Source organism: Caretta caretta, chromosome 19 (assembly GCF_965140235.1).
Source record: "Caretta caretta isolate rCarCar2 chromosome 19, rCarCar1.hap1, whole genome shotgun sequence".
NCBI classification, from domain to species: Eukaryota; Metazoa; Chordata; order Testudines; family Cheloniidae; genus Caretta; species Caretta caretta.
The window spans coordinates 2863155-2873997 of record NC_134224.1 but is presented as its reverse complement, the minus strand read 5'-3'; the positions used below and the strand labels follow the sequence as shown (position 1 = coordinate 2873997).

The 10843-nt window shown below is 44.8% G+C and overlaps 1 protein-coding gene across 2 annotated transcripts in view; it reads left to right on the top strand.

Moving 5' to 3' along the window:
* The window catches only part of THRAP3 (thyroid hormone receptor associated protein 3), a 78537-nt gene continuing 67694 nt past the window's right edge, over positions 1-10843 (top strand). For both annotated transcript variants that reach the window (XM_048825709.2, XM_048825710.2), the window contains exon 1: positions 1-142. The gene's annotated coding sequence lies outside the window, so the exon portion shown is untranslated. The remainder of the gene's footprint in view (positions 143-10843) is intronic.

The window sequence follows — 10843 nt, the reverse complement described above, 5'->3', positions numbered from 1 at the left end:
AATGGGCGGAGGCCGCTCGGGGGACTGCGTCTCCCAGCAGCCCGCGCGGCAGGCGGGAGCCGGCGGCCTGTGGGGCGGTGTCGTAGGAGGCGAGGCGGCGCGGTCGCAGCAGCGGTGGAGGCCGCGGGTTCAGCCGGAGCCGGTGAGTGAACGGGCCGAGCGCCGCCCCCACCCCGCGGGGTCAAGGCCGCGCGGGCCCGGCCCTGAGGGGAGCGTCCCGCCGGGCCCGGCCTGGGCCGCCACGGGGCGGGGCCCCCTCCGAGGGGCTCCCCCCCCCCGCCCCGAAACCAGCCCCCCGCCCCGGGCGGCGCCGCGTGGCGGCTCGGTGCTGGGCCCGGGCCTGCGCTACGGGCCGCTGCGCTGGGCCCCAGGCTGGAGCTCGCGCTGGGGACGGGTTCCCTGAGTCACCGCGGGCGGCCTCCGCCCCCCCCCTCCTCCCCGGGGGGGGGGGGATAACGCGCTTCGCACGCGGCCGCGGAGGCGCGGGGGGGGGGGGAGCGCGAGTAAGGCCCCGCCGACCCCGGCTGCGGCCTCCGCCCGCGGGCCCTGCGCGAGGGGGGCGGGCCGCAGCCGGCCCCGGGTTATGGCGCAGAGGCGGCGGCTGCTTTCCCGGTCTTCTCCCCGCGCCCGCCGTGCAGCGCCCGCCCCCCCCCCGGCTCAGCCCGTGGCCCTGCGGTTTATAGCGGCCCCGAAGCCCCTTTGCTGTTGGTGCCTCGGCGCTGGGGCGGGAGTCGGCCGGCTTGGAGCCTGGCGTCGGGCGTAGGAAAACCTCTCGCTTCGGGCAGTGTCCCCGGTGGGACTGGTTCACAGCCGTGACCCACGGAGACGCAGCTGCCTGGTCGGAAACAGGCCGTGGCAGGGGAGGAACAAAGTCTGAGTCCCCCCCTTGTTGTTGAAAAGGAGGGCAAGCCCCGTGACCGGCTCCGTGTTTGTAACTGGGCTGCAACGCGGGTCGTGTGTTGTAACAGGCTTTGCCCGGCCAGCGGTGATGGGGCATGAGCTGTTCTAGAACCGGGTTTCTCAGCCCCACCGGGTTGTGACCTGAAATTGGGTCGCCAGAATCTTTCGTGGTGTCCCGTGGTGGCTGCTGTGTCTCTGGTGCCACGGGGGCTGCCTGGAGTGGGCTGCCATCGTGACCATGAGCCCAATTTGAGGGGTGCTGCAACCCCAGATGCTGCAGTGCCTGGAGTTGCGAGCCAAGTCCAGTCAGCCCTTCAGAACCAGAACTGCCACTCCAGGGGTGGGGTGGGATGGGATGGGATCTGCAACCTGACACCTCTCATTTCTTCCCCCCCCCCCCAGCCTGTTTACTGGCTTGCGAGAGGCTATCAACATTTTATAAATTGGTCCTGAGCCAAAAAGGGTCAAGAAACCACTTTTCTAGAAGATCTGCCTCCCTTGGAGGGATATAGGCAAAATCACTGAAGATAATATTTAGTCAGTGCCAATGTAATGTTATTAAAATGTTAAATTATTTAACATGTATACTGCAGTATAGTCTGAAGGCCACAACCAGGTTGGGCCCCCTTGTGCTAGTCACTGTATGAACATCTGATAAAGGACTCCTGGTGACATGGATGTGAAATGCTGTGTATTCCACTTCCAGTCCCTTGGGAAAATGGGGTTCCTCAGAATAATTTAGTAACCTATTGTTTAGAGAGACAAGGTGTGCGAGGTAATATCTTTTATTGGACCAATTGCTGTTGGTGAGAGAGACAAACTCAGGCTACACAGAGCTCTCGCTGTGGTCTTCTGTGTAGCTTGGGAGCTTTTTCTCACCAACAGCAGTTGGTCCAATAAAAGATAATACCTCACCCACTTTGTGTCTCTAATATCCTGAGACTGACACAGCTATAACAACAACAATGCACATACGCTGTTTCCTGATCTGATATTTAATAATAAATACTAAATTTAGTTGCTGAAGCAGAATGTAATTATGCCAAGTATTTATCCTTTGACTTTTCCCTGCCATGTTTAGAAGTTAAGGATCTATAAAACTGTAGAGAATGTGGTGGTTGTAGTGGAATTTTACTCTAATGATTCTATTTTGTTGTAAGTCTCATAATCATACTCGTACCTTCTGTATAGGAGGACTAAAATGGACAAGGCTTTTGTCTAAGACCATCTAGGTCACTTTTTGATAAACTGGAAGGGACATCTCAGTGATACGTTGCTTGCTTTGCCCAAAGACTAGATCTGCTCCCCTTCTAGCTCATTTCATACCTTGAATAACAATGTCTAGAACGCTAAGCTGGAGTTTCCAGCAGTGCAGTATGTTGTCACCAGGCTGTCTGGCTATCCAGCTTCTAAATCATTTGTTTCTGCTTTTAGAAATGGCAAAGTTTTACTTTGTAATGACTATAAGGATTATTTTGGCAGACGTATTTAATGTAACCTGTAAAAATATAAGACAAGCTGGACTCCAGCTTAACTGGGCTCACTCATGTAATTTAGACCTGGAACTTGATGCTCCCCAAAGCTGAGGCCAGTACCTTCACCCTTTATCTAAATATAATAAATTTATATTTAAACCCATTCCTAACTGACAAGTGCCTAATATGGGCTTTGTCATCACTCTTGCCTTCTGCCAAGCCTCTTAGTGTTCCCTGAAGTTGAAGGTGATGTGACAACCACTCTGTGAGGCAAGCTCAGAAGGAACGCTGCTCTGAATATGGCAGGTACTGAAGATTCATGCCACCTCAATACATCTTTCTTATGGGGTATCTGTTTGCTTTAGACTTGTAAACCTGGACCCAGATAACTGTTTATAAGCTCAGGAGAATGAGGTTTGCAACTGGTTTGTATAGCATCATTTCTCACTAGACTTCTGCTGGGATAGGAGACAGATATTCCAACATGAATCTTCTGATAACCCCCAGGAAAACTGTGTTTCTACTCAGAGAGAAACATTATGGGCAAACTCACTGAATAGAACAAGGAGCAAAGTACTTTGTGACATAATAGATTATGAGACTACAACCGCTTGCCCACTTCATAAAACTGACCAACTTGTGCCAGTGCTAAGACATGACAGTGATGGGTGCTGTATGCTAACTTAGATAATTAAATGCAGGGAGCGAGTCCTCTGCCTGGCTTTGCAGCTGCTTCAGTCTTTGTGGAAGTGCCAAAACAGAGTGCTTGTTGGTGTGAATATTGAGTCACAACAGCAGATGCAGTGCCTATGTTCTTCTTGTGTGCTTTTCCTCACATTATTGTTTGGCAAAGGCAGTTACTTTTTTTCCCTCTTCCCTCTGGCACCAAAATCAGGGAGCTAGTGTGCATCCTTATGGTGATAAGCATAATGTATGTATCTAGTAAGATAGTAGCTACAATATAGTGTTATGGCATGCTGTGTATGTGTATAGCCATCTTGTCAGTCAGATGCTGGTATCAGGAGAGCTGCTTCTGTTTGTCCTGTCTGTTGCTATGAATTCTGACCCTCTTTGCAGTCCCGGAAAAGGATGTACAGTATTTCTCAACAGTCGGCTTGTAAACCTTAGGTCTTCAGAATTTGCTGAAGAAATCTGATTCCTCCTTTTTGTGATTATTTAAGTGCTTAGATATCACAATGAAAGGCACCTTAGCGATACCTGAGATAGAACAGGCAAGAACTAATCCACTGGGAGAAAGCAAAGCAGTGTGAGGAAAGGGCTGAGTAATGAGTGGCATTGTCACCTGCTCTGATATAAGGTCAGTTGGAAAGGCATGTGAAGCAAGGTAGTTATTCTGGAGAGTCATGGAAAATGTATGTTCTTGAAGCACAGAATACTTCAAGGAGTTCTGATGCCTTGCCATAGTTCAGCTTTTCTTGGAATCTGTTTTTCCTCCTGTTCCGGCAGCATATCTACAGTAGTACAAAAAGTAGTGCTGGTCTCTCTCTTGCCAACTACAGAAGACACTATGCTGAGAGCCAAGGGAAAAGAGCTGTCTCAAAAAGTTTTGGAGAGTGCCATTATAGACACTGCTGGTTATGAGACTTATCTCAAAGCAGAGGGACCAGTGACCTTGATCAGTTTTTGAAATATATTGATAGTTTTAACATCTTGAGTCACTGTATTTAGTTATCCCTGAACAAATCTTTTCCGATCCTTTAAGATTAAGAATGCGTCATTAACTTATGAGGAGTAATTCTTCCTGCACCGAAGGGAGAATGTTCGACAGCTCTGGACTAATAGTTGTGGTGTTATACAGCTCTGTCTTCATCCTGGGCTTCTCTCTGCAGGAGGAGGCAAAGTGATTGTTCCACTGCAGTGCTGAACAGCATGTAATAAACAGTGAAGATGCAGAAGGTCTTATCACATGCTAATGGGAAAACCCAAACTGATGTGCCTGGGCAGCCAAAGTGATCTCCCGGTAGCCTTGGGTGTACACCTTCCTTCTGGGAAGGAATAGTAGGCTTGAAGAATGGGTAATTGCTGTTCTGAAGGCAGAATGACAGCACAGAAACATTTTGCCAAGCTCTCTCTCCTCCTGTTCATAGCCCTGTGTTCTTATTCACCGTCCAACTCTCTGTAAGGAGACCAAATCTGATCTTGTAAATATGGGCCTATATAACTCCCCATCTAGTGCCTTTTTAAAATATTTGATGCCTAATGTGCTCCTGAGCTATCTGGTAATCAGTGGCTGGCTGTGCATTGGCAATCATCAGTTACAAGTTCTAATTTATGTGTGGGGTGGATAAAAATCAATGATTTTTTTTTTAAATTGGATTTTTTATTTAAATTGGGTTTTTTTGATAAAATGCTTTTTGAGGGGAAAAATCCCTATCTAAAGATGGTTTTAATTAAGATACATTATAGCTCAAAAATATCTCATCATGGAATAGGGATTATAAATTGTAATTCTATAGAATGAGACAATATATTCATGTAATGATTAAGAAAAGGTTTGTAAATGAATTCCAATAGTTCATGGATTAGGGACCTAATCTTATGGGATTCCAGGGGTTTCTGTATAGATTATTTAGGTTAATCTTTCTATCTACCCAATGGGACTCAGTTCTCAGTCTAGAAGATTCCATCAGAGGGGCTTAGTTTTGAAGTTCTCAAACTGTGGATTTGTGTCTCTGGAGATAACATGCTTGTTAACAGCAAAAATGCTTTTAAGTAAATAAATAAAATATAGAGGTGAGAAATAACAGACCTCAACCCTATTGTCCCTCTGCAAATTTGTGTACACAGAGTCAATCCCTTACCTCTCTCTAAAAGTGCAAAGTTTCAGAAAGTTCAATGAATAGAAGATTGTTGGGCGCGGAATAGGTCTGGGCAAGGAGAAGAAGTCTGGAGATAAATGTGAGAAGGGGGGGACAAGCAGTAGAAGCAAAAGTGAAACAGTTTGAGCAGCATATTCCAGAAGTCTTGAGGTCTTTCTGAGTGTAATCTTCATTGATTTGAGATCTACCATACCATTCTCTCACTAGAAGGGAAAACCTATAATGGCAGCAGGCCATAAAGGAGACCAAGTTAGGGAATAAGAGCCATTCAAGAAATACATGTTTGCTGATGATCTTTTAAAGAAAGTCACACCAGTGAACTGGTGGAAGTCACTTAAGCACTTGGATTCAGAGACTGTTGAAGTGATGATCTCACTTTTCACAGCAGTAGGTTCTTCTGGTGTAGAAAGACTATTTTCTTCCTTTGGACTAATTCATTCCAAATCGAGAAATCGTTTGGGACCTGGCAAAGCAGGAAAGCTTATTTTTCTTTTCCAGATTATGGACAAACAGAAAAATGAAGGTGAAGACGACTGAGTTAGCTGCAGAAGCCAATATTTAAGTTTCTCACTTTGACCTGGCTGACACAATCGATTTAATTTTTGTGGTTTTTTAAATATTTCATTTAACTATTTTAGTTAACAACAATTTTAACAAAAACAAACCTGATTTTAAAAAACTTGAATGTTTAACTAAATTCAAAAATTCATATGCTTGTTTTGTTAAAATATTATGTGTGTGTTTGTTGAAGAAAAAAATCCAGAATACATAACGTTGTTGTTTTAGTTAAATAAAACCATTTAAATGTCTGTGTGGTGATGTTCTTCTCCTAATACAGTATGGCAAGAAAATCCTACAAATATTAATGATTAACCTGTTGAATTGGAGATAGTTCACCTCCCATGATATTCATAAATATCTGCTTCAATTTCCTTTGGTAAATGAAATAACCAAACAATCATTCATTTTCTGATATAGCTGTAAAACTAATCAGAAAAGTTTTCAAAATAAATCACTTCAAAAATGTATATATTGTGTACCTTCTAAAAATGAAACCTTCATAGAATATAAGGGTTGGAAGGGACCCCAGAAGGTCATCTAGTGCAACCCCCTGCTCGAAGCAGGACCAATTCCCAGTTAAATCATCCCAGCCAGGGCTTTGTCAAGCCTGACCTTAAAAACCTCTAAGGAAGGAGATTCTACCACCTCCCTAGGTAACGCATTCCAGTGTTTCACCACCCTCTTAGTGAAAAAGTTTTTCCTAATATCCAATCTAAACCTCCCCCACTGCAACTTGAGACCATTACTCCTCGTTCTGTCATCTGCTACCATTGAGAACAGTCTAGAGCCATCCTCTTTGGAACCCCCTTTCAGGTAGTTGAAAGCAGCTATCAAATCCCCCCTCATTCTTCTCTTCTGCAGGCTAAACAATCCCAGCTCCCTCAGCCTCTCCTCATAACTCATGGGTTCCAGTCATTTTTGTTGCCTAATCATTTTTGTTGCCCTTCGCTGGACTCTCTCCAATTTATCCACATCCTTCTTGTAGTGTGGGGCCCAAAACTGGACACAGTACTCCAGATGAGGCCTCACCAATGTCGAATAGAGGGGAATGATCACGTCCCTCGATCTGCTCGCTATGCCCCTACTTATACATCCCAAAATGCCATTGGTCGTCTTGGCAACAAGGGCACACTGCTGACTCATATCCAGCTTCTCGTCCACTGTCACCCCTAGGTCCTTTTCCGCAGAACTGCTGCCTAGCCATTCGGTCCCTAGTCTGTAGCTGTGCATTGGGTTCTTCCGTCCTAAGTGCAGGACCCTGCACTTATCCTTATTGAACCTCATCAGATTTCTTTTGGCCCAATCCTCCAATTTGTCTAGGTCCTTCTGTATCCTATCCCTCCCCTCCAGCGTATCTACCACTCCTCCCAGTTTAGTATCATCCGCAAATTTGCTGAGAGTGCAATCCACACCATCCTCCAGATCATTTATGAAGATATTGAACAAAACCGGTCCCAGGACCGACCCTTGGGGCACTCCACTTGATACCGGCTGCCAACTAGACATGGAGCCATTGATAACTACCCGTTGAGCCCGACAATCTAGCCAGCTTTCTACCCACCTTATAGTGCATTCTTCCAGCCCATACTTCCTTAACTTGCTGACAAGAATACTGTGGGAGACCGTGTCAAAAGCTTTGCTAAAGTCAAGAAACAATACATCCACTGCTTTCCCTTCATCCACAGAACCAGTAATCTCATCATAAAAGGCGATTAGATTAGTCAGGCATGACCTTCCCTTGGTGAATCCATGCTGGCTGTTCCTGATCACTTTCCTCTCATGCAAGTGCTTCATCTATCTCTGAATTGTGAAGAATATGTATTAACGTTATAACAGCCAACAAGAAAGCACTTTTATGTAGAAATACATGATTAAATCGAGCCTTCCTGTCTAGTGATTTAAATCAAATCCACCCTGCTTACGTGTGGCCAAACATGGTGCTCTGTACTTTACTCAAGTGGTTATCTGCTTGTAGAAGTCCTGTCTGTGATCATGCTGAGATATGCTTTGCAATTTCTGCTCATTTTACCTTTTGAAATCACCTTCATCTCTAAATTACTTTACCTGCCCTGCATCTCTGCCCTGTCCTTGACTAGCGTCACATTGCGGCAACCCTTTCTTGGATAACAAGCACTATGTAGAAGGAGGATTGCTTGAGTAGTGTGTGAGGCACTGTTGTCCTTGAGCTGTATGCACTGTCAGTTTTGGGAGCTTAAGACTCAAATTTAAACATGCCAGATGGCAGCCTTGCCTATATGGTGAAGCAGGCTCCTTGCTAATTTTTTTAATTTGAATTGCTTTAGTGGAGCTGTTCTGTGGTATGGGTGTTTCTAAATGAAATATGCATAGCCTGTATTATAGTGCTTGGCGCCAAGGCCATTGAGGGTTATCAGCATAATCCAGCTTGGTTAATTCAAATAGTTTTGCAAATTCCATTTTCAAATCAAGCAGTCAGCCTTTCAGGTTAAATTAGAACTGTGTTCCGAATGTTTATTACCAGTTAGGCATTTTGAAATTTGGTAGCCAGATAAAGAAGTGGGTGTCCTTTAATGTGGTCAGACTATCAAGACTATCAAGTCGAAAACAAAATGTACTGAGTGAAATTTGCCACTGTCATAAAGCAGGTGCAGCTCCGCTAAAGTCAATGGAGATGCATCAAGAGATTTCATTTTATGTAGCGTAAAAAAAAAAGTATGCTGTTGGAGGCCATGTAAGCATCTAGGTGGACAGATGAAGACTGAGGGTGTTTTTGGCCGTGTGGGCATTCCTTGTCCGCTCAGTCCACCAGCTGTGTAAAATAATAGTGGCCGGTTGCTCTATTTTCAGCTCTTTGGTTTTGTCTTTGGAGAATGACGGTTTGGCTTGTCAGAACTGGATAATTATTTAAGCAGCCGCATATCCTTAATGCTTTTCTGTAGCTGGAAAAGCTAGGTTACTTTGAGCTGTATTTAATACCTGGGTGTGTTCAGGTAGTAGTTGCCTGGCACAGAGAATGTTTGAGGTCATCTGACTCTTTTGTTTTAACATTACTTATGATGGTGACAGGGAGGGTGGTTGTTTGTGTGCGAGAGAATATTTTTGCTTTTCATTTATATAGACTAGTGTAGGTCTGCTGGCATTGACAAATGTGTCTGAGATAGATTTAATAGCATTAGGTTTCAAAAGGTATTGTGACTCTGGAAAATATTTGGAAGATAACTGTTTACAGTGTCTCATGAGTTAATTGTAGCGATTACAGCCATGGTGGCTCTCCTTGCAGTCAGTATGTGTGTGTCCTTCGAACATACTGCATGCTTACAGACATATATTGCTAGAGTCCTTCCTTCAGCAAAGATAGACTGACTGGTTTCACCACTCAGCAGCCACGTGTGGGGTGATTGACAAGCTGGCCTGTACATTTTGATGGCAGATCCCTGAATGAGGATGAAAGCACATTTAAGTGCCTACAGGAGCTCATCTTGGCCTACTCTGTTCTCTTAGTGCCCTGAAGTGGTGTCTGGAGAGAAATATCTGCCATTTTGAAGGTTCTCTGGGTGACTACTTAAGTCTAACTCCCTGGGTCTCTTATGCTGGGAAACATCTTTCTGCATTCTGTCTCTTGGTGAAGAGCATTATTGCATCTGAAAAAGAGGGGCAGGGTAATGAAAGTGATCACTGCTACTAGCCAGGAGAAAGCTTTGAATTTCTGCTTCTCTACTTTGTAATATTGGAGCTGTGAACAGTGATAACAACATGGCATTACTTTTTCACTGGCATGAGACGCATGTTTACATCGTTTCACTCCATGATAACCGGAAGCTGCTGTTTTATAGAACACAGTGGCAATTCAGAGAACACTAAAGTACTGGGTAGTGATGGGCAGAGTATTTTAATCTCAGTGAGGCAGCATTGGATTTTTATTCAGTAGTCTTTCACTGACCTTTTCTTTTCTGTAAAGATGCGCAGTGTCAGAAAAATTCAAGCTTCTTCAAATAGGAGAATATGCAGGCTGCCTAGCAAATAATTTATGGTGCACTGACCATTCTGGGCAGTGTCAGTAGAGCTATGTAGCTTTATTCTAGAATGATGCAGCATTGTGAAGGGATGACTGGCAGTTGCTGGGATTGTTCTCAGGAATACCTTCCTCTGAGAACGAAGTTCCCTTCTGGCTTCTTCCCAATGTAATGAGTCAAGTGTGTGTGTGGTTTTTCCCCTTAGTCTTGTGTGTCAGCTAGTAGCATACATTTTGATTTCAGCTCTTTTATAGCTCTCTGCATGTATGCTGGGCTCTTATTTTCAATTATCCACTGTGGATAATTTGCATATTCCATTATAAAGTTTCAATGTTGTATAGTCTCAGGGCAGTATAAAGTGATATTAACTGGTACCTGGTCTGTAGGAAATTTGTAGATTATTTTCACTATAATAATGATCACCCTGCAGTTTTCATTACAACAGCCCTAGTGTACCCTCACACCACATCCCTCCATACGCAATGCAGTATTTCTGTACAAGGAAGAGGGAAATATTTGTGTTCTGGCAGTCTCTGTAGGCCCTGAGCGAAGTTGGGGGTACCCCCTGTGCAAGGCTGTACAAACAGAGAAAACAGAGCTATGAAGATAAGGCCTAACCGATAAGACAAACAAACAGAAACAGACAACAAACAACTTGTCAGGAGTTACAGTGCAGTTTCTCTCTACTTGTCACTCCATAAAAGCCTTTTTCACCCATCCTCCCTCAATTCAGCTACTAATCAATCTCCTTCTCAGCCCTTATTCAACCTCCTTCATCCCTGCCCACTCCATGTATGACACTTAGCCTTTCTCTGGTTGTAACTAATAAAATAAAATTAAAAAAAGCAAAAATTTCTCCTGGCCATTTCAAAGGAGCCTCACTACTTCTGGGGAGGGGGGATGTACAGGGGACCCACCTGTTCTCTCCCTGCCCCCACATGTAAACTGACAGCTCTGGCTCCCACCCACGCTGATCATTTGTTTGTGATTTATGATGGTAATGTGGCTGTAAGAAGATACTAGCGTTAAGGAGAGGGGAGCTGTAGTTTCCAGAGACAGCCAGAGTGTGTGTCAA